This window comes from Gopherus flavomarginatus, chromosome 9 (assembly GCF_025201925.1).
Source record: "Gopherus flavomarginatus isolate rGopFla2 chromosome 9, rGopFla2.mat.asm, whole genome shotgun sequence".
NCBI lineage: Eukaryota > Metazoa > Chordata > Testudines > Testudinidae > Gopherus > Gopherus flavomarginatus.
The window spans coordinates 76111433-76137521 of record NC_066625.1 but is presented as its reverse complement, the minus strand read 5'-3'; the positions used below and the strand labels follow the sequence as shown (position 1 = coordinate 76137521).

Here is a 26089-nt window from a genome sequence, read left to right as displayed (position 1 = left end):
TGTGGGTTATCACGTCCCCTTGTTAACCCTGGGCATTACCTAAACAAAAATTAGTGGCCTTGTGCCTACATGATAGTCTTGTACCCATTGAAGTCAATGGCAAAACTTTCATTGTTTTCAGTGAGACTGGATCTAGCCCAGAGGTCCCCAAACTGTGGGATGTTCCCCCCATTGGGGAGCACAGAGGACCGTTTGAAGGGGGCATGGCTGGGTCTGGGCCAGCCCCCACGGGGGGGCAAGGAGGGAGCACTACCCAGCCCTGCTCTGCCCCCAGCCTCGACCCCTTTACCCCTGTCTACATCCTCACCCCCAACCTGTGGCCTCACGCCCATCCCTAGCTCTGTGCAGAAATGGTTGGGGGAAGGGGGTGCGCAACCCTGAGAAGTTTGGGGACCAGTGATCTCACTCATAGTTTTCACCACTGACCTTCAGTCCTTACTGATGGTGTATGATCTTTGAAAGTCTTGGCTTTGCCTATGATCCCAGCAAGCAGTGTATAGGCAGGGGTTCCACTTAACTGGCATGGAGATGATCTAAAGATATTCCTGCAGAAGGGACATGGAGAAATCCAGTCAGAAACATTTAGGGCTGCTGGGGTGTTGTGGTCCTTCCTGTGGCCTGTGATTAAAGCTTCACTCCTCACACCCTTGTGGCCCCAAAGGGTACGTTCTCCCTGGGGAATAGCAGACCCTACACAGGAGGGACAGGAACCTTGGGTGGGCAGGAAGTCTGGGATTGGCCAAATTGTCCATAGAAAATGTTTCTTAAAAAGACAGAGTAGAGATAGCCAGGTAAAACTGACACGATTGTTCATAATGCCACATTATACAATTAAATAAACCCTTGAGAATTGCTCCTGGAACATGTAAGAAACATGTCATTTTAAGATGGATTAATGTAGAGCTGGAGATCTATTTGTCAAAGGCAGTTTAACTCCTTCAGCAATACTTAATCTAACATGAATCTAACATGTTCTGTGATAGTACTCTCCAAATATGTTGAATGAAAAGAATGACTGGCACTCGTTCCAAAGCCCAGAAATCACGTCTCATCCATGAGACCCAAAAGATCCAACAACTGCAAAGCAGAGTTCTGTATCAGGCAGGCAGCCCTTGTGGCAGTCTAGTCAGTTACCCGGGAGTGGGAGAACTGTGCTAAAGGAAGCCCAGGAAGGAGGGAGACAATGGGGAAACAATGACATGCTAAAAGTATGGCTTTACATTAGCCGTAGACTGAGGACTTCTGTGCACAGGGAGTGAGTTTTAAAAAGGCAACTCTAGTGATAACATGAATGGTTTTTCTCAACATGTCCTGCCAGTGACTTAAACGTAACAAAGAAAGACTGTCTCTGGCGGTTAGGAGAAAAGAAATGAGAATGGATGTTGCCTAATGGGCAGAATTAATGTGTGTGTTAACTCTTGTGACTCATTGTGTGATCTAGAGCTGTAAATTGGAGACTCAGGGCTAGAGTTAGCTTGGGTCAAGATGGCACACTAAATGCTGGGACCTGGCATACGTTAAACAGGGAAATGTGGCGCACAGCTGACCAAAGGACCTGTAGTGTAGACCTCCGTTAATGCTTGTTAACACACTTTTAGCCAAACCTAGTTTACAGTCAAGAAACTACCTCACTTCCTGGAGTGAAAGTTTCACTGGGGAGCCACTGCCGTTCACCCTTAGGCCACATATCTTAACCTTTTCGGATGTAGCGGGTTCTGAGCATTGTTTAAAATGCAGGTAAAGAACTGTACATCTCTCCCCCACAAAATAATCCAGGGTTGGTGAAAAAATGCATTTTTTTCATTGACTTGCTCCTGAGCATGGTATTATGTAATACAGCCTGGTGATGGTGGGTTGTTTTGTTTTTTTTGGTCACTAGGATGTTTCTTGGTGTATATTGTTAGATTAAGAGCCATTCCTCACTTCTGCTGATTTTTTTTTTTTTTTAGTTCCCTTTAATGCTTACGGTTTTGTCCAAAAATCATTCTTGCTGGCTTACAAAAACAGCAAGAACTGCAGCACTACTCCATTTTAAGCCTGATTTGTATTAGCCATTACATTGGTTCCACATGCTGCTAGGGTGGAGACATCATTTAAATTCCCAACACAGCCAGTCGGGCCAGGAATTGCAACCCTGTGGTAAGTGGCAGTGACTTTCTAGTTCTTGATTACGTTATGTTAGAAGAGAGGATTGTTCCCAGAGCAATTTACCCAGAAGAAATAATGGAAATAGAGTTCCAGGATGACCTTACACCCCAGTGATCTAGTTGGCTGGAGTCAGTTATTACTCAGCTTCTCCATCATGGAGACTGCAGTAGTCTCATGCTTTGTCATCACTACGATATGGATAGATTCTGAGCTCACTGAGCACTTCATATGAGGATATGCATTTCTGTGGCTGGTGAGAGAAGGATTTATGACCATGAGCAGAACAAAATATGCATTTTATCTGAGACAGGTTTTGGTCCTGTTGGTGCTGATTTTAAACTTGCTGTGTTTAGAGCTTTCATCCTCTCTCTTTTTCTGAACCATTGATGCTGGAGTGTGTTTAAAGGAGTTCATCTAGGGCAGTATAGCCTGCGATCCAGGGAAGGAGTGTTGTAGAAAACCTCTGCAGTCCTGTGAAATTCTGTTTCATTTCAGGACACTGAGCTTGAAAAGTTTTTCCTAGAAATGTGCAATGGGTCTGTCAGAAAACACACCACTCCTCTTCCCAGTAGTTTCCTGCTGAAGTCATTTAAGGCATTTTGCTGCTTTCATCTGTGTATATAGCGAGTACTCATGGGCCAAGTTTTTTTTAAATGGAATACAAGTAAAAATTTTTGCTCTTAAAAATCATCAGTGAAAAGAGTTGGAAGCTGCTTTGTATGCAAGATTAGCTCAGCAACGTACCTATTTCTCATTTCCATTCTTTCCTCAATTGCAGTGACGTGGAGGTAGGTGTTTTTCTCCTTTAGCTACTAATAAGAGCATGGGTTTGCACAACCCTAAGGGGTTGGGAGGGAAGTACTTCACTTCAGGGCTGCCTGTTCAGGGCACAAGAGGTGACTTGGAAAGGCGCGTGAATTCCATTTACTGTGCACTCAGACCTGAAGATCATAGTAAATTCAGCCTACACTATTTGCTCTGTAGCCAGAGCTATAGTGCAGTGGCTATTTAAAAATCTTTCCTCTCCAGGAATTGGCAAGCAGCCCTTTTATGGTTACATACGTTTAACCGAGTTTGTTCCAAGTTCAGCTCCTTATGCCAAAAAGAACAGTAAACTTTTTTTATGTTACTGCTTTATTCACACTTCAGTCTAGACCATAAAAATAATGTAAGGATGAAATTTACTTCAGCGTCGAGGGACCGCACCCCAGGTAAGCTCTTTATTAAGGGTTTAAGTGGGAGCTATGTGGATTTAGGGCTTTGTGCAGTCCATCTATATTGGGTGAATTTCACCCTCTCACCTTTCCCTGTTCTCTCCTGATGTTCCTATTCTTGCACATATATACTAAATAGTGCTCTTTGTCCATGGATCTCAAAGCGCTTTACAAAGGTGGCTGGACATTATATATGATATATTTTAAAAAGTAACTGCTAATTATCTAGTAGGACAGTGCATTCCTGTTTTAGTCCGTTGGATTGATATGAAATTTAAAATATGTATTTGCATTTTCTGTTAAACTGTTCACACATGATGCATATTTTGTTGTGTCTGCAATGCATGGTTTAGTGGATTGGGCATAGGACTTGAAGTCCTGAGACCTGGCTCTGCCTATCCACCTTTTATGAAGTGCTTTAAGAGCCACAGGTGAAGACGGCTTTATACAATACTAAGAACTTCTGCTTGACAATAGGGTAGAAAAAGTTCTTGTCACCTTGAAAATAGCTCTGAACTGAATTCAAATGCCATAGGCTCAATACAGCTGTGTGATGGGGGAAGGGTTGGCGCACTTCTCGAAAGACTGATATGGGACTATTGGAGATTGCATTCAAGGATCTGACATCTGATCTCAAGAGCTTTATGTTTTGTGTTAAGTGATCATCAGTTTTTTCGAGCTAGTCCTGAATTCTTGTGGCGTCTCATATCAAGGCTGTCAATCCCTGTTTACTTTTGTGGTGAGTTAGCAGTTGGCATTAGAGGTGCATGGTTTGTTTCCATTGTCATGTGGATACCTTGCAGGAGCCAAAGCATGCATTAGTGATTGGTTGCCTATGAAAAGCTCAACCAGTCAGTTCAAAATAGAGGTGGGATTTAGTCCTGACATATTTGAACGGACATGATGTACCAAGAAGGGGAAGTATGTCAATCAAAGGTTGTTCTGTCATGATTTCTGCCCCCCTCTTCCCTTCTTCAACACAGGATGTCCTAAGACTATTGCAGTAACTGACTAATTTAGCATCCGTTTCTGTGCATGCCTACCTCTCTAAATGGCAAGCACACACAGCTGGCTGTTTAAGGCATGTAATGTGGAGGTAGCAATAAAACCAGTGGAAGAGGTAAAAGGCTTTCCCCTCTCACAATAAAACCTTCTGAAAGTTGTTGACCGAGGGCGATAAGCGGGTCAGTGGCTGTTTAGGTTAGGGAAGGATTGGGTGTGACAAGCAGCAGGATACTGTTTGTTTAGGTTTTGTCCTTTGGGAGTAGTTCAATATTTCAGGCACACTGGGGAACTCCTCCTCCCCCTGTTCCGCCTCCAAGAGGGTTGGGATCAGAAATAGACATGGGGAGATTTGAGAGGACAAGACTAAAAAAGCCTCTAAAGTGCTTACTTATTCCATAGTACCAGCCTTTTCTGGATAGTTATATAGAATCTAGCAGCACTTGCTGACTGATTCTTCTTATAATATAAAATATACAAGAAGATGGCTGGCCCCGGTTGTAGATACCTGACAAAATATCAAAGATATAGCCACAACAGTAAGATACACTGGAAACCAACCCTGCTGGAGGAGTCCCCCACACTGGCTCCTGGGGAAGAGATGGGTAGTGTTTTACAGATAACTCTCTTAACCAATACTTTGCTTTCCCTAGGTGACTGTGTGTACGCACCTATGCTTAGTTTGCATGTACCCTCCAGCAAATGGACCATGAACACTTGTTTCCTTTAGTTTGTTGGTTGGGGGGAAGAAGGGTTACTTAAAGAGGAATTGGATGAGTGACTGTCAAAAGTATGATCAAAAGGTATACTAAAAGCAGATGAGAAACAGCCACGAAGAAGGAAGGGGGATATACTTTTATAAATCAATACTGTACTTAAGAGATCATGAAGCAAAAAAAGTCTTTCTGATAGTAAAAGCTAGGACCCCTACAGTAATGGACTTAGAGAATAGAAATTGTTAGAAGAGCAAACAGGAGCCACCAGAGTCACTGCCACAATAATTATGCCATCTACATGAAAAATGTGCGTGACAGCAACAGTACATGCAGCGAGGCCAAATGGCAGCACCTAGAGGTAATCCACATAGTTGTTGAGCTGGAATCCCATTTGCTCCATGGAGTGCTCCCTAATAGTGCCCCTGAAGGTGCTAGCCATCCCAAAGGAAACAGGTCTCCTGGGTGGATATCCAGGGAGTAGCATACTGCATTTTCATAGGTATTCTGCGTATTGAGCCTCCCAAGTATAGTCCTTCTCATTGTGTCTATCAGGCACAGTTGAGCCCTATGTGCAGCTGTTGCATGGTACAATTTGAATAGTGAAGGCCATGAACACTGTGTGCCCACAGTGAACCTGTGGTATGCTGCATGTGCAAAGGATTCCCTCCTCTGGCCAAATGTGAGGAGGGAATCCAAAGTCAGGGACTCTCTCCTCAGGAAGCCCCTCTGAAAACTTATTACAGGCTCATGGAGCTTTTCTTGCAACATAACTTGCTGCAGAATATTATTGCAACAAATACTTGTAGTAATATTCAAAGGATTTGACCTTTATATGAATAAGAATAGAGGCATCTGAACATTATCACTAGCAATAATAAATTAAAGGCCTGTGCATCCGGGCATAAACTACTGACCAGCTGGGATCAAGAAGAAATGGCCCATCTCCAAGGGCACAGTATTTCACAAGCTGGAGGGGTTGGCAAGGTATGCCTCCTCTACAGCATGTGGCATTGCTCAATATCAGAGACAGGAAATGGGAATAGTTGGAGCACTGATCTGTTCTCATGCACCAAGCTCTAGGATCTGCAGCTTTCTATCAAAAATTCTCTCCCTCAAGACAGCATTAGAAATGGAAGGTAAAGTGACTGAATTTTTGGCTTTGAAGTCCTCTTGTGAGAGGAGACTATCCAGGCTCACTCAGGAACAGCCACCTTTCCAGGTACAGCTCAAATGGGACTGAAAGCTAAACGAGTTATAAATGCCATTCAAGGCCTAATGTAAAGGTCAGTAGAAGAGGCCTTTTGTTTTAGGGCTGCAGTTCGTCATTCTAATTCACACTGGGATTCAAACCAGCCAAACCAAAGAAATGTAGAGTAAACAAAACAAACCCCAGTTTGAGCCTAAAAGGCAGAACAGTACATGAATGGCTAGAAAATTTCTGCTGGCATTTTTTCACTTTTATACCAATCTTAACTTTGAGGTTATTGTATTGAAAGTCACCAAAGTGACTGATTTGTATTGTGCTGCTGTTTAATCTCAGCTACAGCAAGCACGCACAAATGAAATAAGTGATTTGAATACAGTCGAAGGAAGACTATATAGCTAATGTAGAGTATTGCAATTTTACTACAATGGAGTTTAAATCTACACTAACTTTACAACATCCTAGAAAACTTATTTCTTCCCCCTCTACCCCTACCCTAAAGATTTAGCCCATGTGAATTTATTTTCTGCATGTGGATTTTACTTCATCTGTTTCAAATGAATAACTGAAAACCACACTCAGATGCTGTATCATTTATCCTTTTACTCTAATGGCTGTTGTCGTAAAACTCCACCTGCCATCTACGTTGATGTTCAAGTTTTACCATATTTACTAATCAATCTTTAGGAGTACTGCAATAAACATACATCAGAACAACTCTGAAATTGTCATTTTCTGTATGAATACATATACAGGAATCCCTTCACCTACCACTGAAATGCCACCAATCTCCACAGCAGAAATTAAACACCATGTAGCAACACTGAATAAGTAGCTACTTAAGACAGGAAGTGAAGCACACTGGAACTGTATGGGGACTTTCAGCAAATAGAAGGTATAAGTATGTGATCTGGAGTTTGGCCAGGATGTTGGATTACATTCCTGTTCTGGCAGAAAATGACCTAGGAACTTTAAGGACTGCAAGTATTCAGGACCTTGAGATTTGTCTTATCCAAAATTATCAACACCATTTTGTGCATCAACCTGTATTTTTCATGAAGATCTCTCATAGGAATATCAGACAAGTCCAGCCCTGATGCAATCAGTCTGAGATCGTACAAAAGCACACTTGAGAGTGACTGGTTGTTTGCGGTAGCATTGTAGCTATGGTGAGAGATATAAGAGAGACAAGGCAGGTGATGTAATATCTTTTATTGGACCAACTTCTGTTGGTAGAAGGGACAACCTTTAAAGCTTCACAGAACTCTTCCTCATGTCTGGAGAAGGTAACAGAGGTGCCCAAGTGAAAAACAAAGGGGGAGAGATTGTTAAACATAATGGGTTCATAGGTTGTAGGAGACCACTTAAAATGAAGTGGGCAAGTAATACCCCTGGACTCACAGGAAAATGGAGAGATAGTAGTGGGAGGGTTAGACAGCGGAGGTAGCAGGGTATGTTACAGATTGTTAAAATGGGCCATAAAATCAGTATCTCAAGTCCATGGTGTTTAGTGTCCAGCAGTTATGAATTTAAGGGCTTGTCTACATTTGAAATGCTATAGTGGTATAGAGGCACTGCTCTAGCACTTCAGTATAGACACTACCAATGCTGACAGGAGGGATTCTCCCATCAGTGTAGGTAATCCACCTGCCAGAGAGGCAGAAGCGAGGAGAATTCTTCTGTAGACCTAGTGCTGTCTACACTGGGGATTTGGTCAGTTTAACCGCGCTGTTCAGGGATGCAGATTTTTTTCACACCCCTAGGCAATATAGTTAAGCTAACTTTAATTTTTTAGTGTAGATCAGGCCTAAGTGCCCATGCTCATCTCTTGAAGGTGTTGTGCAGGTTTCCTATGAGGATGAAGAGAGAGGTCAGATACGGAGTGATCGCTTTGTGAAAAGTATTCTCGCACAGGTGTTTTGTCTATCATTTCTTTTCGTGAGAGTTCATTCAAGAGCATAGTGATTGGTTTCACCCATAGAGGAGTTGTTGGGGCATTTGATGCACTGGATGAGATACGCCACTTACTGTGATAGGTGTGTGTAGGACTTATGGATCTTGAAAGGCGTGTTGTAAAAAAATTATAAATGAGCAAACTTCATATCTAACCTCTCAGTCCTCATCCTCAAAGGAAACCTGCACAACATCTTCAAGAGACAAGCCTGGGAATTTAAATTCATAACTCTGCTGGACACTAAAAACAGTGGACTTAACAGAGACGCCAGTTTTATGGCCCGTTACAACAATTTGCAACACACCCTGCTACTTACAAACCCTTCAGTGTCCTATGACTGCAGAGATGTTAATTGCCCACTTCATTTTAAGTGGTCGCCTACAACATGTATGAACCCCCTGTTCTTAAACAGTCTGTCCCACCTTGTATTTAACTTGGGTATTCTCGTTCCATGCTCCAGAGCTTGTCCCTTTCACCAACAGGAGTTGGTCCACTAAAAGATACTACCTCACCCACCTTGTCTCTCTTATACATAACAGTAAGCTGTATATCAGGGGTCGGCAACCTACGGCACGCATGCCAAAAGTGGCACGCAAGCCAATTTTGCCTGGCACGCAGCTGCCAGTCGAGGTCCTAGCCGCCAGCCCTGCTCAGCCTCCTGCCGGTCTGGGGTTCTGTTCACTCAGCTGGCAGGAGGCTGAGTGGGGCTGGTGGCCAGCACCCCAGATCGGTGGCAGGCCTGCCCTCCAGTTCCCCGCTCACTGCACTCGGGTTCTGCAGCTCCCGGGAGTGTGAGCCGCCGGGGCATGGGGCCCCGAGCCTGCTGCAGGAGGGGCAGTGGCAGCGGCTTACACTCCTGGGAGCTGCAAAGCCCAAGTGCGGTGAGGAACCCACATGTATCTGCTGCAGGAGGCCCCCCGAGGGGGGGTCACTGGGCCACAGCCCAGCCAGTCGCACCCCCCCGGCTCCCCTCCTCACTGCGCTAGGATTCTGTGGCTCCCAGAAGTGTGAGCCGCCACAGCTGCTGCCCCTCCTGCAGCTCCTCCCTCCCGCTGCCTCAGCATTCCGTCGAGTTTTGCCTCCACGTGAAGCCAGCATCTGACTAGCATGGGCATGGTAAGGGGAGTCCCGGGGGGCAGTCAGGGAGCAGGGGGAGGGTTGGATGGGTCGGGAGTTATGGGGGTCCTGTCTGAGGGTGGGGAGTGGAAGTCTTGGGGGTCTGTGGGGGTGGGGGTGTGGATAAGGGTTGGGGCAGTCAGGGGACAGGTACGGGGTAGGGTCCTAGAGGGGCAGTTAGGGTGGGGGAGTCTCAGGAGGGGGCAGTCAGGGGACAAGGAGCAGGGAGACTTAGGTAGGGAGTGGGGTTCTGGGGGGCAGTTAGGAGCAGGGGTCCCAGGAGGGGGCAGTCAGGGGACGGGGAGGAGTTGGGGGTTCTGACAGGGGCAGTTGGGGTGGGAAGTGGGAGGAAGTGGCTGGGGTGAGGCTAGGGCAGGGCTCTCCCCTCTTTTTGATTGTTGAAATATGGTAACCCAAGGTGAGGGGGGAGCTGGGGGGCACATGGGGGCTGGCGTCCACATACATCCACTGCAGCCTGCAGAAGCCCCCTGGGGGGAGGTGGGCCACACCTTGGGTGTGGGGGGGGGGTCACAGCTGCTCCCTGCTAGCGGCACTGCTGCCTTTGCAGGGCTGCTGCCTGCCTGCACCATGCTGGCTCCTCCATGGCTGGGGCTCGCTGCTGCCTCAAGCAGGATGCTCTGGCTCTCCAGTGCCTCCGGAAGGCGGCTCCTCCCTGCCGAGCTGCTGCAGCGGCCCAAGCCTGGCAAAGCCAGTGAGTGGATTTGGGGTGGGGGCCACTGGAGTGGGGTTGGAAGAGCTTGTGGTGGGGGCTGTGCACCCTCCAGGGGGTTCAGGGGGCGGGGAGGGGGAAACCTGGTCTGGGGAGCAGCCCCTGGGCATGGCAGGCCCTTGGGGTCTATAAAGGCTCATCGGGATTTGCTACTCAATGAACCGATGTGCGAGGAGGAGGGCGCAAGGTGCAAGTTTTGCTTAGGGCACAAAATATCCTTGCACTGGCCTTGCCCCAGGGGGTGCATGCCCCCCAGGTTAAGAACCTCTGTACTAAACTGATAAGATCTGCATTTTAATTTAATTTTAAATGAATCTTCTTAAACATTTTTAAAAACTTGTTTACTTTACATACAATAGTTTATAGACTTATAGAAAGAGACTTTCTAAAAACGTCAAAATGTATTTCACCGGCACGTGAAACCTTAAATTAGAGTGAATAAATGGAGACTCGGCACACCACTTCTGAAAGGCTACTGTACAATAACGTGTAAATGGGTGCTTTCAGTACCATCCGGCATTCTGTAGCACATGTATACGGATGTATCACGATTAGGCCTCAGTCTATGTCTAAATTTATGTTCAAAATGCACTCAACCAGATCAAACATTATCAGAGAGTAACTCTTGGTTATCAAATATAGCTGAGTGAATAAATAACATTTGAATTGAGCATCTTTTTCTGCTTGTGGATTGTCCCACAAGCACTGTAAGATTTTCTCTAGTTTATTATTTGAAATTATTCACCAAATAATTTGTGCAAATAATTCTGAGCCCGCAGATTGCTTATCAGCCATTCACTATATCTGATGTTCAAAATTTCAGCTGTACCCTTTAGTTCTATGTAATTGTATCGATAAGTGTTTGAGATCAAAATTTGGTTTCTGTGAATATTCTTTAATATTAATGTAGAGGCAGCTGTTGATATCCTTACTTACGTGGAGTAGTGCCTTTCTTCACAAAACAGCCCATTACCTTCAGTAGGATTATTCATGGATTCACTATTTAATGTGAGTAAAGGTAACCTCAGATAATCTTGCCACTGAACTCACTTGTTAGAATATTTGTGAAAAGCAAACAAAAGGGGGTGTGGATAAGGCTGAGTTCAGTTCAGTTATTTTATTTGGCCAAATACTCATGGAAATGATTCTGAAACTATTTACTTCACCACTATTGAGTTAATTTAAGAAATACACCTGGAGATTGTCTTATCCAAAACATTTCTTTTTTAACTCACTGTGTAAGAGATCCTTGGAGAAGGTTTCCTTAGCAAAAAAATCTCCCCATTTTCCTTTAGTGTTGATTAGCAAGTTTGGTTGATGTAAGTAAGGCTGCTCCTTAGTGCTGTAGTACTGACAAGTGCCTTTAGAAATATGTAAAAATCAACTGCTTTGATATATAGCAAACAAAACCCCTAAAGGGCAATTTTTAGCCAGCCTCTGATTTTGTGAATTCAGCTTTGCATCCGCAACTAGCTATGTTTGGGGGGAAAAGTAGGCACGTGGAGGAAAAAATGGTGTGCAATCATTTTGCACATGACAATTCAGGTTTTCTTTACATGTGAGGGAGTCACATGGGAAAAGCGGTTGAGCATAAAAAATTTGAAACTGGGATGCTGAAAATTTGGCTTTATATCTAAAAATGTATATGTACAAGATTAGCAATTTAAAAAGATCAAAACACAATTCTTATTTCTAACGATCCTTAGTTCTCTTATCTCAGGACTGCAAACCTCAGCTTTATGGTCTTTAGAGCAATTCCTTTCATTTGTTTATTTTCCCTTAAAAAGAGAATGAAGTAACATTTTAAAGAGAGAGTTGTTGGACAGCAAAACACATTTGTTACTCTCAATGGCAAGAGTTCAAATGATAGCAATTTTAGATTAATATATACTTTCTGCTAATTTTGAGAGCACATATCCATACCTTGTGTAAAAACAAATGTCCTTAGGTGACACTAAAATGGAGGAGTGTCACTTTTGAGAGGCCAAAGGCGAAATGTGATTCTGGTTCTTGCAGGTGTGTTCTCACAAGGCTGGGAAAGTCTTTATTTTTGGGGGTTTCCATGGAAATGCTGGCAGTCTGAAATGGAAACAAAAATATTTAAAAGATGTTTTTAAAAAAAGAGCATGATTCAAAGATGACTGAAGTTTGTGTTTTTTTGGAGCAGAAAGCAGAAATGTTGTCGTACATGGATTTCGTAGATCTGTCTTTAGTAAATCCAAAAGGAAAGCGAAGGCACATTTTTATAAACGGTTGTGCATTTTGCACCATAAAAACAACCAATGCTTCAGGAAAGTTTATTTCAGTGTCCGCACACATGGATTAGCTCTTTTAATTAATTTTAATTCTGTGAAAGAGGCAGTTTTCTGTACCTGAATTTACACACAATCAAAATAATGCTTTCACAAGGATGAAATTTGTGACCATCAAATGTGTGACAAAAACAGAGCAGATTTATTTTATGTAAGAGAATTTGCTCACTTATTTAAAAAAAAAGGTTTTGTTTAAAGATGTACGTTGAGACAATTTTTCCTGATTTTATGTCCCTTACGTGTAGTTCAATTAAAGTGCAGTCCTGTGAGAGGCCTCAGCCCTCATCCTATAAGCAGGATTCCAATGGCTGCAGGGGGTGCTTAGCACCTTACATGACTAGTCCTGAAAGGGAGAAATGGCCTCTGTACTGAGGCTATTTTGCATTAGCTATGTTGCTGTAACAGGGCTAGTGAGGGTCTGGAGTATACCCCTGACACAGGGAGCCTCTCTGGCAGGTGCATAGCTAGCTGTGCATTCCTCCCTTCACACAGGACCCTTAGTTCAGTTCAGAAGGCTGCTGCAGTGCCCACAGGGCTAGGGTAGCTTAGGTAGAAGGTAGGACAGCCTTCAGAGATGCCTTAACAAGCACCGGAGGCTGAACTAGTCCCCAGTATCAGGGGGGCTCAAGCCTTCTCCCTTCTGTCCCTGTGATGGGCTACCAAGTAGCCATCTAGAACTAGCTGATCCTAGGCAAAACAAAGGTCGTGCACAACCCCTTTCTCCAGCCTCGGAAGACAATAAGGAAGGTGATCAAGTGAGGAGGGAGCCGATAGCAGTGCTATTTATATATTACAATTGGAAAATGGCATTTGCAAGTGCCTCAGTTATAGGGTCCCACTGAAAGAAGAAAAAAAATCCAGCATCTATGGAAACCTCCAAAAATTGCCTCTCAGTGTGGAAACCGGATGTATATTTTGTTGAATCAGGCTCTTAATTATGGAGCATACAAAGGGATTTCTCCCACAGTATACTTCCTTTTAAACAATAGTGTCACACCTGCTTTTCTGACAAGCCTGGTAGCACTTGATGTATTGTTTGTTTCCACAGCAACGTCCTACTAATCAGCAATTGATCCTCCTCTTTTCATTTTAGTGTCTCTGCTGCCCAAATTTCTTCCAATTTACTTGTCATTAAAACAAGGATCTCCAAGTGACCCCCAATCGTCTGCCCTTCCTGTCCATTCCTGGTTATGCCAAAAACTGTTAGTTCACAACAGGAAACCAATAGCTTGTGCTATCAGGAGACATTTCCTTCACAGCACAAAACGTCTGAGTAATAATTTCAAGCAAGGCTTCACCCATTTCCTGTAAAAGGAGGAAAGTTTGCCTATCCCAGTCCCTCAGAGCTCTCTGTTTCCATCCCTTCTGTGATGTAATGCCTTCTGTATAGGGAAGATGGATCATTTTCCCTTAGCAGTACTAAGTTCAGTATCCTGTATAAAGATTTGATACAGCTCTTTCAGTGATGAAATGTGTAACGTTTACAAAGAATTAAAAGATCTGCCACAGTTTATACATGTGACATCCCCTTTTTCAAAATAAGTTAAGGTTCTGGAGTCCAGGGAGAAAAGCTATGATGGAAGAAGAAGGCTTAAGATTCACACATGTTCTGTTTTATGAAACGTTTTGCTTGCGAAGCGGAATGTTAGCATTACAGCTATAACTTATGAACATTTTTCCAGTAGATGTGAGGGCTCAGCTAGTTATCAGAACACTTGCTAAATGCCAGAACACTAAGGATTGGAGTGATAATTACTGGGTATGTATGTTACTCAAATACAGAGAGAGAGAGAAAATACTGTCTGTCTTGACTCAACAAGTCACTTTTGCACATGCTCAAGTCCCTTCCTACTCAGCAAAGCATTTAAGCATGTGCTTGCTCAAGCGTTTTGCTGAATTAGGATTTAATACAATGTTAAGGTGGCACAGTTAAAAAAATCACAAACTATTAGGAACTATAAAAGTTAAGGTTCCACTGGAAGTAGATCTGTGTTTTATGATGCATGTTTTTAGACAGCAGTGTACTAAGCCAATGTTTCCCAAACTTGGGACACCGCTTGTATAGGGGAAGAACCTGGTGGGCCAGGCTGGTTTGTTTACCTACCGCGTCCACAGGTCCGGCCGATCGCGGCTCCCACTGGCCCGGTTCGCTGCTCCAGGCCAATGGGAGCTGCTGGAAGCGGCGCAGGCCGAGGGGCACACTGGCCACTGCTTCCAGCGGCTCTCCTTGGCCAGTGGGAGCCGTGATCGGCCGGACCTGTGGACACGGCAGGTAAACAAACCGGCCCGGCCTGCCAGGGGCTTTCCCTACACAAGTGGCGTCCCAAGTTTGAGAAACAATGTATTAAGCTATTCCCTTAACAAGCAAAGTAGGGATAGAAAATTCATACGTTCATATGTTATTTTGATTAAACCTAATTTTGCATTTCTTGGCCTTTTAATTTTTATTAAGCAACTGCAACATTGAATTACCACATTCTTACCCAACTAATTTGCTAGAGATTTCTTTAAAGAACCAAAGGGCTCATGAGTAGGATTTTTGTTTATCCCATGTAGGCAAAAAGTGCCAAAGCCACTTCATAGTGGAAAAAAAACAATGAAATCTGTATAAGCTTTTAAGCCAGTTCAAGTCCGGAAGGGGGACTAGTGCTTAGAGACCTACAGTAATAAGTGTACGCTTCAGGGAAGATGTATCCAGAAAAACATATCCAAATGCTCAACCTTAGAACAGAGTCATATTATACATCCTTATGGATCCTTGTGTATTTCAAAGATTTATAACTTCTAACCAATTTTTAATCAAAACTTAGGCCCTAATGACCATATCTGTACCAAGTTCCAAATTTCTGCTGCTTTTAGTTAGCCACCCACTCTTCTACATAGATATCTTCACTGCAGGAAAAAAAAGTATTTTCCCAATTCACAACCAGCTACAGCTATTTTGCCCAAACTTTCCCTAAAAAAAAATCAAAAAAAAATCACCTTTTGGATGGAGACCAGACATCTCAAAAGGAGAAGTTGTCAGAAAGTTCGAGGATTTAAAAATGGTCTTTATCACAATTGTTACTCTGTTACTAACTGCAGCATTACCTACTAAGGAAAAGCCATAACAAATAGCTGTCAATTCTTTTGAAGGCAGAAAATCTTTTATTATACTTGTGTCCTCTTTCTTTTTTGTTATCTGAGCCAACATAAAACACCACACCTCTGTTGTTTGAAGTCACTCATTCCAATCAAGACGCCCAGCACACTTAATCCTATATTTTATGTTTTGTTTCCTTTTCCTTTCTCTTTAACAGTCTCCATCTGTGGTTCTCTTGCTATCTCTTCCATCCGCTAGAAAGCACACACCAAATATACAACCACGCCTTCCTCAGCACACACTCTGGTCATGTCTACAGTAGCTAAAGAAACTGTTTTAGTACCTCTTGGCAGAATGGTGCTTAAGCATGGCTTTGTGTTTGAACTAGCCCTTGCTAGCCCTTTGTGTTTGAACTAGCCCTTGCATGTCCACCAATGTAATATACGCCATCATATGCCAGCAATGCCCCTCTGCTATGTACATCGGCCAAACTGGACAGTCTCTACAGAAAAGGATAAATGGACACAAATCAGATATTAGGAATGGCAATATACAAAAACCTGTAGGAGAACACTTCAACCTCCCTGGCCACACAATAGCAGACCTTAAGGTGGTCATCCTGCAGCAAAAAAACTTCTGGACCAGACTTCAAAGAGAAACTGCTGAGCTTCAGTTCATCTGCAAATGTGACAGCATCAGCTCAGGATTAAACAAAGACTGTGAATGGCTTGCCAACTACAAAACCAGTTTCTCCTCCCTTGGTTTTCACACCTCAGCTGCAAGAACAGGGCATCATCCTCCCTGATTGAACTAACCTCGTTATCTCTAGCTTGCTTGCATATATATACCTGCCCCTGGAAATTTCCACTACATGCATCCGACGAAGTGGGTATTCACCCACGAAAGCTCATGCTCCAAAACGTCTGTTAGTCTATAAGGTGCCCCAGGACTCTCTGCTGTTTTTACAAATTCATTTTTATGATTTCAGTGGAGCGAGGGCAGCATTTATCCCAGACTATCATCATCCAGCAAAAGAGTCGCTGGGGAAAATTCCTAGAAAACACTATTCGCTGCTATTTCTAATTCTAACACATAACTGAATGTCGTGGATTTTTTAATTTCAGTACTTCTTCCTCTGAAACTGACAGTGGATGGCAACTTGTTATTTGACTTTCACCATTGGGGCTTATAGAGCACCTTTCATCAGAAAATCTGACAGCATTTTATTAAGGCCAGAAGAGCTGAATATAGCTAAGCTGAATGACAAGAAGGAAGAGTACATCCTTCAAATACTTGTACGTAGACAGTTACTACCACGAGAAAAAATATTACTTAGGGTGCTTACAAGGGCGTAAGAGCAACAGGATGAAATTAAGAGAAAATGTAGGTTGACCATCAAGAAAAGTTTCCTGCTAATGTTCTCTGTTAGTTCACAGGATAATCTTCTATGGGAAGTAGGAAAAGCCCAGCTCAATTAGGACTTTTAAACATACACTGATTAAGCACTAGGGAATACCCTGAACTGACAGGGGATGACCTTATAGTTCGCTCCCCCATCTCTAACTTGTGTAATATTATATATTCCTGCAGACTTTAACAGAGAATGGTAACTTTTGAACAGAATTTGTAAATCATCCGTTAGAATGTATTAGAGAATTATATCCCTCCTATAAAATTCATAGGTAAATAGTGCTTAAACTCATCTTACTAATAGATAATCAGAGTTTAGAAAGGTTAAGGATATATCTATACAGCAATCATGGGTAGACATACCTACACTAGATTGAATCTAGCTAGCACAAATACAGTGAAGCTGTAACAGCATGGACTTCAGAGCAAACCAGCTGCTTGGGTATGAATCCAGGGTCCTGGTGGCCTTGTACAGCCTGTGCTGAAGCCCATGTTGCTGCAGCTTGATTACTATTGGCACTTAAGCTAGCTCAGGTATGTCTACCCGTGCTGCAATCACATTGTGATGGGCTGGATTCCTCCTTTCTGGGGTGCCACTGAGCCTTCTCATTTGAGTTTCCCTCACTCTGTGTTGCTGTGACTGGCTCTCAAGCCCCTTTCCAGCACACAGACACAGACACAGACACAGGTAGGGAAACACCCAACTGTAGAATCACACAGAGCTTGAGATCAGTGCGGTATAGAAATCCATATAGCGTAAGCTCATGAAATTCACCCCCTCCCTCAATGTGGTGGGAGATATGCACAGATTTTTGCCCCCCTCTCCTCCCCCTCCCCATATGAATTGCACAAACTGGGTTTTGGAATAAACAAGAAATAAGTTTATTAACTACAAAAGGTAAATTTTAAGTGATTATAAGGAGTAGCAAACAGAACAAAGCAGATTACTGAGCAAATAAAACAAACCATGCAAACTAAGCTTAATACACTCAAGAAACAGGTTACAAATAATAATTGCACACCCTAAGGTTATGTCTACACTGGCAATTGAACGACAAAACATTTGTCTTTCAGAGGTGTTAACATTCTCCCCCCCATCCCTGAAAGAAAGTTTTGCCATGACAAGTGCCAGTGTGAACAGCGCGTTGCCAGCAGGAGTGCTCTCCTGTTGACAAAGCTAACCCCAGTCGTTGGGGGTGGAAGTCTTCTGCTGGCAGGAGAGCCAAGAAACAGCGGCTACACTGCACGACTTTTAGCAGCTCGGCTGTGGCAACTCAGCCATGACACTAAAAACTGTATAGTGTAGACAAAGCCTTAATGTTGTTTTAGGCAGGTTGCAGAGTTTCTGCAGCTGAGAGTTCCAGTTATGTCTCTTTACAGATTAGACCCCTATCTCAGCCTGCACTCAGCCTTCACCTTTCCCTTGCTTTGTTTCTTTGGGTGTTTTTAGCAGTCTTCCTTCTTGGGTGGGGAGGCAATGGAGAAGAGCTCTGATTGACTTACTTCCCCGCCTTAAATAAAATTTACATAAGGTAGGAATCCTTTGTTTCCAGTGGAAAAATACTAGCAATGTCCAAGGTGGTACTCCGTACCAGGTGACATCACATTACCTTGCTGTGTGAAAGCAACATCCCAGGAAGGTGGGAGATTAGTTTATTCAAAGTCCTATTGTCCTTTTTAAATGGCCCATTCAGGCTGATTGCTTACTGTTTCGTGGATGTTCCCCCAATACACACCTAGTTGTAATTGTTATATAGTCAATATTCCTAACTTCAGATACAGAAATGATACATGCATACAAATAGGATAATCATATTCAGTAAATCATAACCTTTCCAATGACATCTTGCATTAAATACAACTTAGTTATGTTATATTTATATCATACTATTTCTATGAAGAATATGGTGTGTAACATCCCATGCGCATCCTGACTTCAGTGTAAACGTAGCCCAAGATGCTTACTCAAAGACACACAGCAAATCAATGGCAATGAGAGGACTGATGGATCCTTTACACTAACCACTTACAACCACACACTCTAAAATGAAGCTTCTTCTCATGTACATTGAATGATGTGAGATGGCAAGTGGTTCCAGACTCACCATTGTTATATAAGTCAAAACTGGCAGCGGAGGACCACAGTTCTCACTAAGGCAGCAAGATGTTTTCATAGATGTGTTTGGGGGGAGGGCGAAACTGGTGTAAAGAGGCTACATATAGTGCAATCCAAATACACTGTGGGATGCTGGGAGCAAGGAATGGCTGAGTATCCCCACTAAGGGCTTGGCTACACTTGCGAGTTACAGCGCAATAAAGGAGCCCCGGGCACACCAGCTCACTCCCTGTTCACACTGGCAAGGCACGTAGAGCGCTCTGACTCCATGGCTACAATGCGGTTGGTACTCCACCTCAGCAAGAGGAATAATGTTTGCTGCGCCTTGGCATCAGTGTGAATGAGGTGTTGCATTACTGCGCTCTGACCGGCCTCCGGAAACATTCCATAATCCCCTTAAGTCAAGTGGCCACTCTTGTCATTGTTTTGAACTCCTGTAGGGATGCGGAAATGCTCTTTCAAAGCTCCATTTCTGATGGCCAGCATGCAAGCCGTTACTGTGAATGCTGTGTGTAAGAGAGAGAGGGAGAGAGGCAGGAGGGAGGGGGGTCTGTTGCTGTCTGAACTTACAAGACAGCATGCTGACATGCTCTCAGCCTCCCCCCAAAAACTCTCTCTCCCTCCACATACACACAACGCACTCCCTGTCCCACTCCATTCCACCCCTCCCATTTTAAAAGCCCGTCGCAGTCACTGCATGCTGGGCTAGCTGCCCATAATGCACCATTCCTGATGCCGCTGCAAGTGCCGCAAATGTGGCCACACCAGTGCACTTGAACCTGTCAATGTGGACAGATTGCAGCGCTTTCCGTACTGCGCTCTGTGAAGACTGGTTTAACTCAAAGCGCTCTACATCTACAACTGTAGCCATGGCCTAAGTTCACAGAGATAGGAACTAGCTAATACCTGGCACTTTTTAATAAGGGTCTTTTCAGGCAAGTCAAACCATAAGGATCAAAGCAATGATGTGAACAATACTGCATATATAACTCTTAGCTTCAAGTCACGTTAGGCTGCAACACAGTCTTGGAAACTGGATGTGTTTATAACCTACATTCCTTAACTCAGTTAAATCCTTCTAACACCTTTCATGCCAACATTTCTTCTACATGTTGTTCTGACTCTCATTATGTTTGACATTTTATTTCCACTATTGCAATGTCATCGCCTTGTTTTGCTCATTCTCCCTATATATGTCGGCCAATCTACAAAAAAGGTAATGATGTTTTAGACTAGACTAACATCATATTTTGACTCCATCCATTCTGACACCGAGGGCTGTAATGCAGCCAGCTGTTCATCATTAATATGTTAAACAAATAAAGTCCCCAGTGAAAGCCTATATACTAACTATATGATGCAATGAAACTTTGTGTCATGTGAAAATTCCATCATCACATCACCAAACATTCCCCTGATCTGCAAAACAGCAACTAACTCATCAGAAAAGTCTCATTAACATGTCATCTAGCAGTATAATTGGCTAAACTGATAGACATAAAACATGCAGTGTATGTCCTGCATGCTACTGTAATCAGCTTTCATTCTTCGGTACTATAGGAAATGGCTCCATAGCACTTGAAATAAAACTGAAGACTCTTTCTTTTCCCGCTCCTCTCTCTCTCTCTGTGGTATATATTTGTAAGGGTTATTCCTGATTAACTCCCTGTTTGGGTGCTATTATTCCAGAATAAGAGTGCTTTATTCTGAATTAGTTTAATCCACTTTGAAAGTGGATTAAAATTCCTCTTTGAATTCATATCCTACTTTAATCTTCAATTAACTTCCTTGTGTAAACAAGCCCTAAGAGAAAACAGGGCCGAAGAGGCCATCAGTTACAAAACCCCCAATGCAGAGTAATCCAGAATGATAAGTGGTTATGATAAAATAGAGAGGGAAAGGGTTGGGGGAGGAGAAGGGTAAAAAAAATGCAAGGGGTAGGAGAGCTAAGGAAAGACGATGAGAGCCGTCTACTGTAAACTAAAACAAACCCACTGCCGACAGAAATACTATTTCTGACAGACCTGAAGAAGAGCTCTGTGGAACTTCAAAGCTTGTCTCTTGCACCAACAGAAGTTGGTCTAATAAAAGATATTAGCTCAGCCACCTTGTCTCTCCTATCCTTGTACCAATAGGACTGCAACAACACTGCAAACAATCCAGACACTTGACTGTTGCACACACGGAGCCAAGTAATGGAATTTACACCCACTTCCAAATTGAGCCCTAGTGTATCATAGTGGTCAATGTTAAAATTTGGGGATTTACATAAGGATGCCCAGTTCTGCATTTGAAAACTCACTCGTTTTAGGTACTTACATGCTGATTTAAGGGCTTTAATATGGAACTGGCAACCAGGCTTGGAAAATGGACCCTGGGGGCTTGATTTTCAGAAGTATTGAGCACACACAACTCCAGTGGAGGTTAATGGGAGCTGCTAGTGCCCAACACCTCTGAAAATTAGGTCCCATGTGTATATAGTGAGCTGTATCTGAATTATTTATCTCTGACATATTTGCTCAATAACATACTACATATGCCATCTCTGTTGATGGACAGCACTAGAAAGCTCATCCCTGAAGTAAATGTGAGTAAGCTAAGGATGGACTCATTTATATGTATGCCCTGACTTTCTTATACATTATGTACTGAATCTGCTGAGTGGTAATACGTAGTAGCAGCAATGGGGTGAATCTGCTGCTACTCTCTGGCTCTTGACTGGAGGATAAGTAAGCCAGGAGGGGAAGGTTCAATGGCAGTTAGGAGAATAGTTGGAGACTTGGGGGCACAGCAGTGGAGGCACCTGTTCCTGGTGACTGTTCAGAGTGTCTGAGCTCAGATGTCCAGAGCTGTTTGGGTGTGATTGGTTCTATTGTGGTTTAAGAACTTAGGACTCATTTACATAGTATGGCTAAGAACACATACATGGTGCAAATAGAATACATAATACCTGGCTCTGTGACAGTTTCTCTCAGCATACACGTTTTGCCTCAATAGGGATTGCAGATTTGGGGCTAGATTCTCATCTGGGTTAGGACAACTTTATGCTACCTCTGCTAGTGGAAAGCTACGCTAATGCTACAGGAGGATCCCCCATATAGTAGGATCCTTGAGTGGTATAGGATGGGGCTGGGGTGTCCCTGAGTCCCAGCAAACCCCAGTCTGGGCTCTAGAGACCAATGGTAGTCTATACACGTTAGAGCAACCCGGCCCAGTGTGCTGAGTACTCCAAGGCTGGCACCGAGAATTGAAGTCTTTGACTTTTTCACTGTACAAGCTGTGAGCTACAGTTTTATACACATGCTGTACTTGGCTCTATTACCACAGAGGATTCATTGAAAAAAAATCAATGGACAGTCATTGGGGGAGGGAGGTGGGGTGGGAAGGAATACCACATGGCCTTTCCGAGTGAGCTCACATCACATGGCTTATCCATGTTTACATTTCTTGACCATGATCCGAGCTCAACCTCAGGGTGACCTTGAGCCTTGCAGGCTAAAAGAAATAGTGCTGGTACAGCTGTAACAGGTGGGTAGACCACATAATACAGAGAGCACTAAATATAAATGGTCTTAAATAAAGAAGAAAAAAAAAGTCTGTTCTATTAATCTGCATGTCCTGCCCTAATAACAGGACCTCATTATAATTCTGGAAGCTTTGGAAAGGCTCCAGTGCAGTATCTTCAGCATGAAGTTACCATGCATTTCAAAGGCTGAATGCAAAATCATACACAATCCTATTGTCCAAATGCTTAAAAAAATTGGTACAATTGGTTTCACTTACCAGTCTAGTGAAACATCCTGTGGCTCCTTGGAAAGCCATATCCAGTTGTTGCAACGTCCAAAGGCTTGAATGGGCCCCCCTCAATCTGCTTGATCTCAAGAAGAGGAGAACGGGGTGTTGGTCACAGTAAGGCTGGCTGAGATGTACAAAACAGTGCATAGGACACAAAGCGAATGGACTAGAGATGCTATAATCCCCTTAGCAGCAGAGGAGGTGTGAAGGAAAGAGGGTGTGGAGACATGGTGTCAAAATGAGCCAGAAAGAGCTGCAAATGTTCTCAGCACGTATCAAAACCATTGTCTCATTCCAGGACAAACCAGGAAGTTGAACCATGGACTCTCAACCTTGAGTGCCCCAGACAGCTCCAAACTATGTCATTTGGGTGAGTAATGAGTGGACATAGTATAGAGGTATTTGTAAGAAGAGTCATTTTACTTGCAGTCTAGTTTTCTGGTCTGAATGTTTGTAGCTCACATAAACAACCAAGATGAATCATAAAAGGTTAGAGACAAGATGCTAGCTAGCATGTAAATACACCGAACCTAATCCAGTCCCCAAGCTCCTCCCAACACTAATTCCTGGTACATAAAGTTAAAAATCTTACAAGTTTATGAAACTAGGTTTAAGATACTTACCTCTCCCCTTGGCCCCGGCTCCATCCTCCAAGAACTGGGGCCAAATCCTAGTCTCTTGGGGAAAGCCTGAATAAATAGGCTTTGAGCTGTGGAAAGCTGCCCTCTTCCTCCCATTGCTGGCCACAAAACACTCCTCCAATTATGGAGTCAAAGGCCCTCTATCAAGCCCTTGCTCCACCATAAATTTCCCCTCTTTGCAGCTACAGAGCGAGCTGCTGAGAGGAATAGGGACTGGAGAGTCCCACTATCCAACTTCAGTTTGAGGAGCAATGTGAAGATGAGAACAGAGCAGACTCTGACTGCTGTTCCTGTCTGGCATGGCAATGGTGAGGTGGGATTTTTCCCTCAGTAAGAACCACCGGAGTTGGCCCTTAATTTGGACAGATCCAAATGACACTTGTAAATCTGGGGAAATGTGACTGGCTCAGACAAGTGGTTTTGGAATCCTGAGTCTGAACTCCCCTCCAAACTTTGGGGAGTTATTTAAATTCCGTATCTGAGCCCAGACTTGAACTTTCTGTTAGGACTTCTTTCTGTAGAAGGATCTTAAACCTCCCAACTCTACCAAACATACCCAAATTTGGGGAAAGTTCAAAATCCAGATCGCAACTCAGATTCAGATTTTGGCCCAAATCTAGTTCTATCATTCTCCTTACAAATAGGAATAGTTGTTTAGCAAACAACATGATTACTCTTCTCCAAGAAATAGGCTCAACAGGTCACAACAGTTAAAGGAATTTAATGGTGGAGTTACACTACTTTGCACAAGGTTGTACTGTTCTTTCATAAGGCTAAACCTGCGTTGGGCTAGTAGTCCAGCTGAAAGTGTCTAGGCAATTAATGGAAGGGAATGCCCATAAGCAGTGGTCGTCTTCTTATTATGTAGGTAATTACAATTAATGACAGTGGCAGCAGTGACTCAGACTCAATTATAAATCTGTATTAATGTTGATTTTCAAATCCTAACACTAATTAAGTGCAACATTTTTACTGTCTTAAACATAGCATGCCCAGACATTTAAGTCTTTAAATTATATGACCTTCATTAATTTTGGGACAAATCCTCTTCCTCTCTGTTCTGTGGCTCAAATGCAGTGAGATCAGTGCAATTCCATTGCGGGCAGGAAGAATTTATGGAGTCCATGCTGAGGTTATATATCGCTGCATGCCATGTAGTCCAATTCCAAAGGACTTCCTATGCACTCTCATACAGGAAGTGTCCAGGGTACTGGCAGGCTGGGGGAAGGAATGGAAACAGGAATGCTATATCCTCCAATCATTACCTCTGGCAGAGCACCAGGAACTACTGCAGCCCCAAAGTATTGGAACATATATCCATTCTGCTCCAGGGCCTGGGCTCCCCCTTCCTGCATGGAACCCCAGCACAGCGCCTTCTTTGCAAAGAATTTATTGACACAGTGCCAGCACTGCTACCATCCTATCTACTCTAGGGTGCCCATTAGTGCAGCTAAACCAGAGGTAGCACTGGTGGGAATTTTGTGCTACAACTTCCTACAGTAGACACATTCTCGGGCTACATTCTGTTGTCCAGGATCTGGGCTATTACCTTTAGAAGTTTTCTTTTTTTGGAATAATTAGCTGTATAAATGAATCAATGAGAACAATTTTTCATGGGGGAAAAAAAAACCAAAAATGAAGTTTTTAATTCCAAATGTATCCTGGGAGATTGCCTCTCCATGAAATAAATGTCCTAGATCGTCTTATTTTAATTTCAGTTCACTCATTTTTAAATAGAGAACTGAAGATGGATAACACTCTATGGAGTATTTTGGCAGAAAACACAAATTACTGTATTTATTGGCAACATCGTTGTTCACTGAAGTAGAAAAGAAAAAAAAATCAAAGTTATTAAAAGGGGTCAAATTCCAACCTTCTCCCAGGAGTTAATCTCAGTTTTAAAGTAATTTTTCAAAAGAGTTTTTACTTATAAGGTTAATTGGAAACTGACTCAGATAATCATTGGTTTGATACCCTGCCACAACACATCTATCACTTCTCTCTTAGTGTTAATGTTTCTTAACATCCTTCCCTTACCACACTAATAAAAGGACAATTTTTGAGGTGTTTTACAGACTGACACTCTGATCTTATATTGGATGCAGCAGCACTCAGCAGTCCTAAAACCGGCATAACCAATCCCAGGAGGATCAGCCAATGTAGGGAGATCCTCAGGCAGCATAGAGCCTTTGTAATGCCTCATACTTACCCTTATGCTTGTTTTAGGGAGTGTGGCTGAAAAGAAGGGGGAGTATAGCCAGAACGCGACTGAACCCCAGTGGTCCCTGGCTGCTGTAGTGACATTCTGGAGCCTTTGGCAGGTGGCACAAGTTACAGAGAAGCCTTGAGGTGGGTTTGGATTTTGAATACTGTCTCAATTTGGGGCTGTTTGCATCTGAGATTGGGGAATACACTTATGATATACAATATGAAAAGCAGGCCAAGTAAACAAAAATAGCGTGAGTTCTTTCACCTGGTCTGCGTGTGACTAAAAGTTGTGACTGTCTGAGAACCGTTCAGTGGCTTATGTGAACGGGTTTGGTGGTTTCAGTGTCGACAGGCATCAGCCTCACCAAGCTCTCCCTCTCAACTGATACTCATTGAGGAGAACTGAACGGACGGGGCAACTGAACTCATCTCTCACACAGA

The 26089-nt window shown here is 43.3% G+C and overlaps 1 long non-coding RNA gene across 1 annotated transcript; it reads right to left on the bottom strand.

Annotated features, from left to right (window-relative positions):
- Positions 1–450: 450 nt before the first annotated feature.
- On the bottom strand, positions 451–22876 carry LOC127058222 (uncharacterized). The gene is made up of 3 exons (XR_007776315.1): positions 22788–22876; positions 12008–12163; positions 451–545 (listed from the first exon to the last, which is right to left on the bottom strand). It is a non-coding gene; the product is annotated as an uncharacterized LOC127058222 (long non-coding RNA).
- Between the last annotated feature and the right edge of the window lie 3213 nt (positions 22877–26089).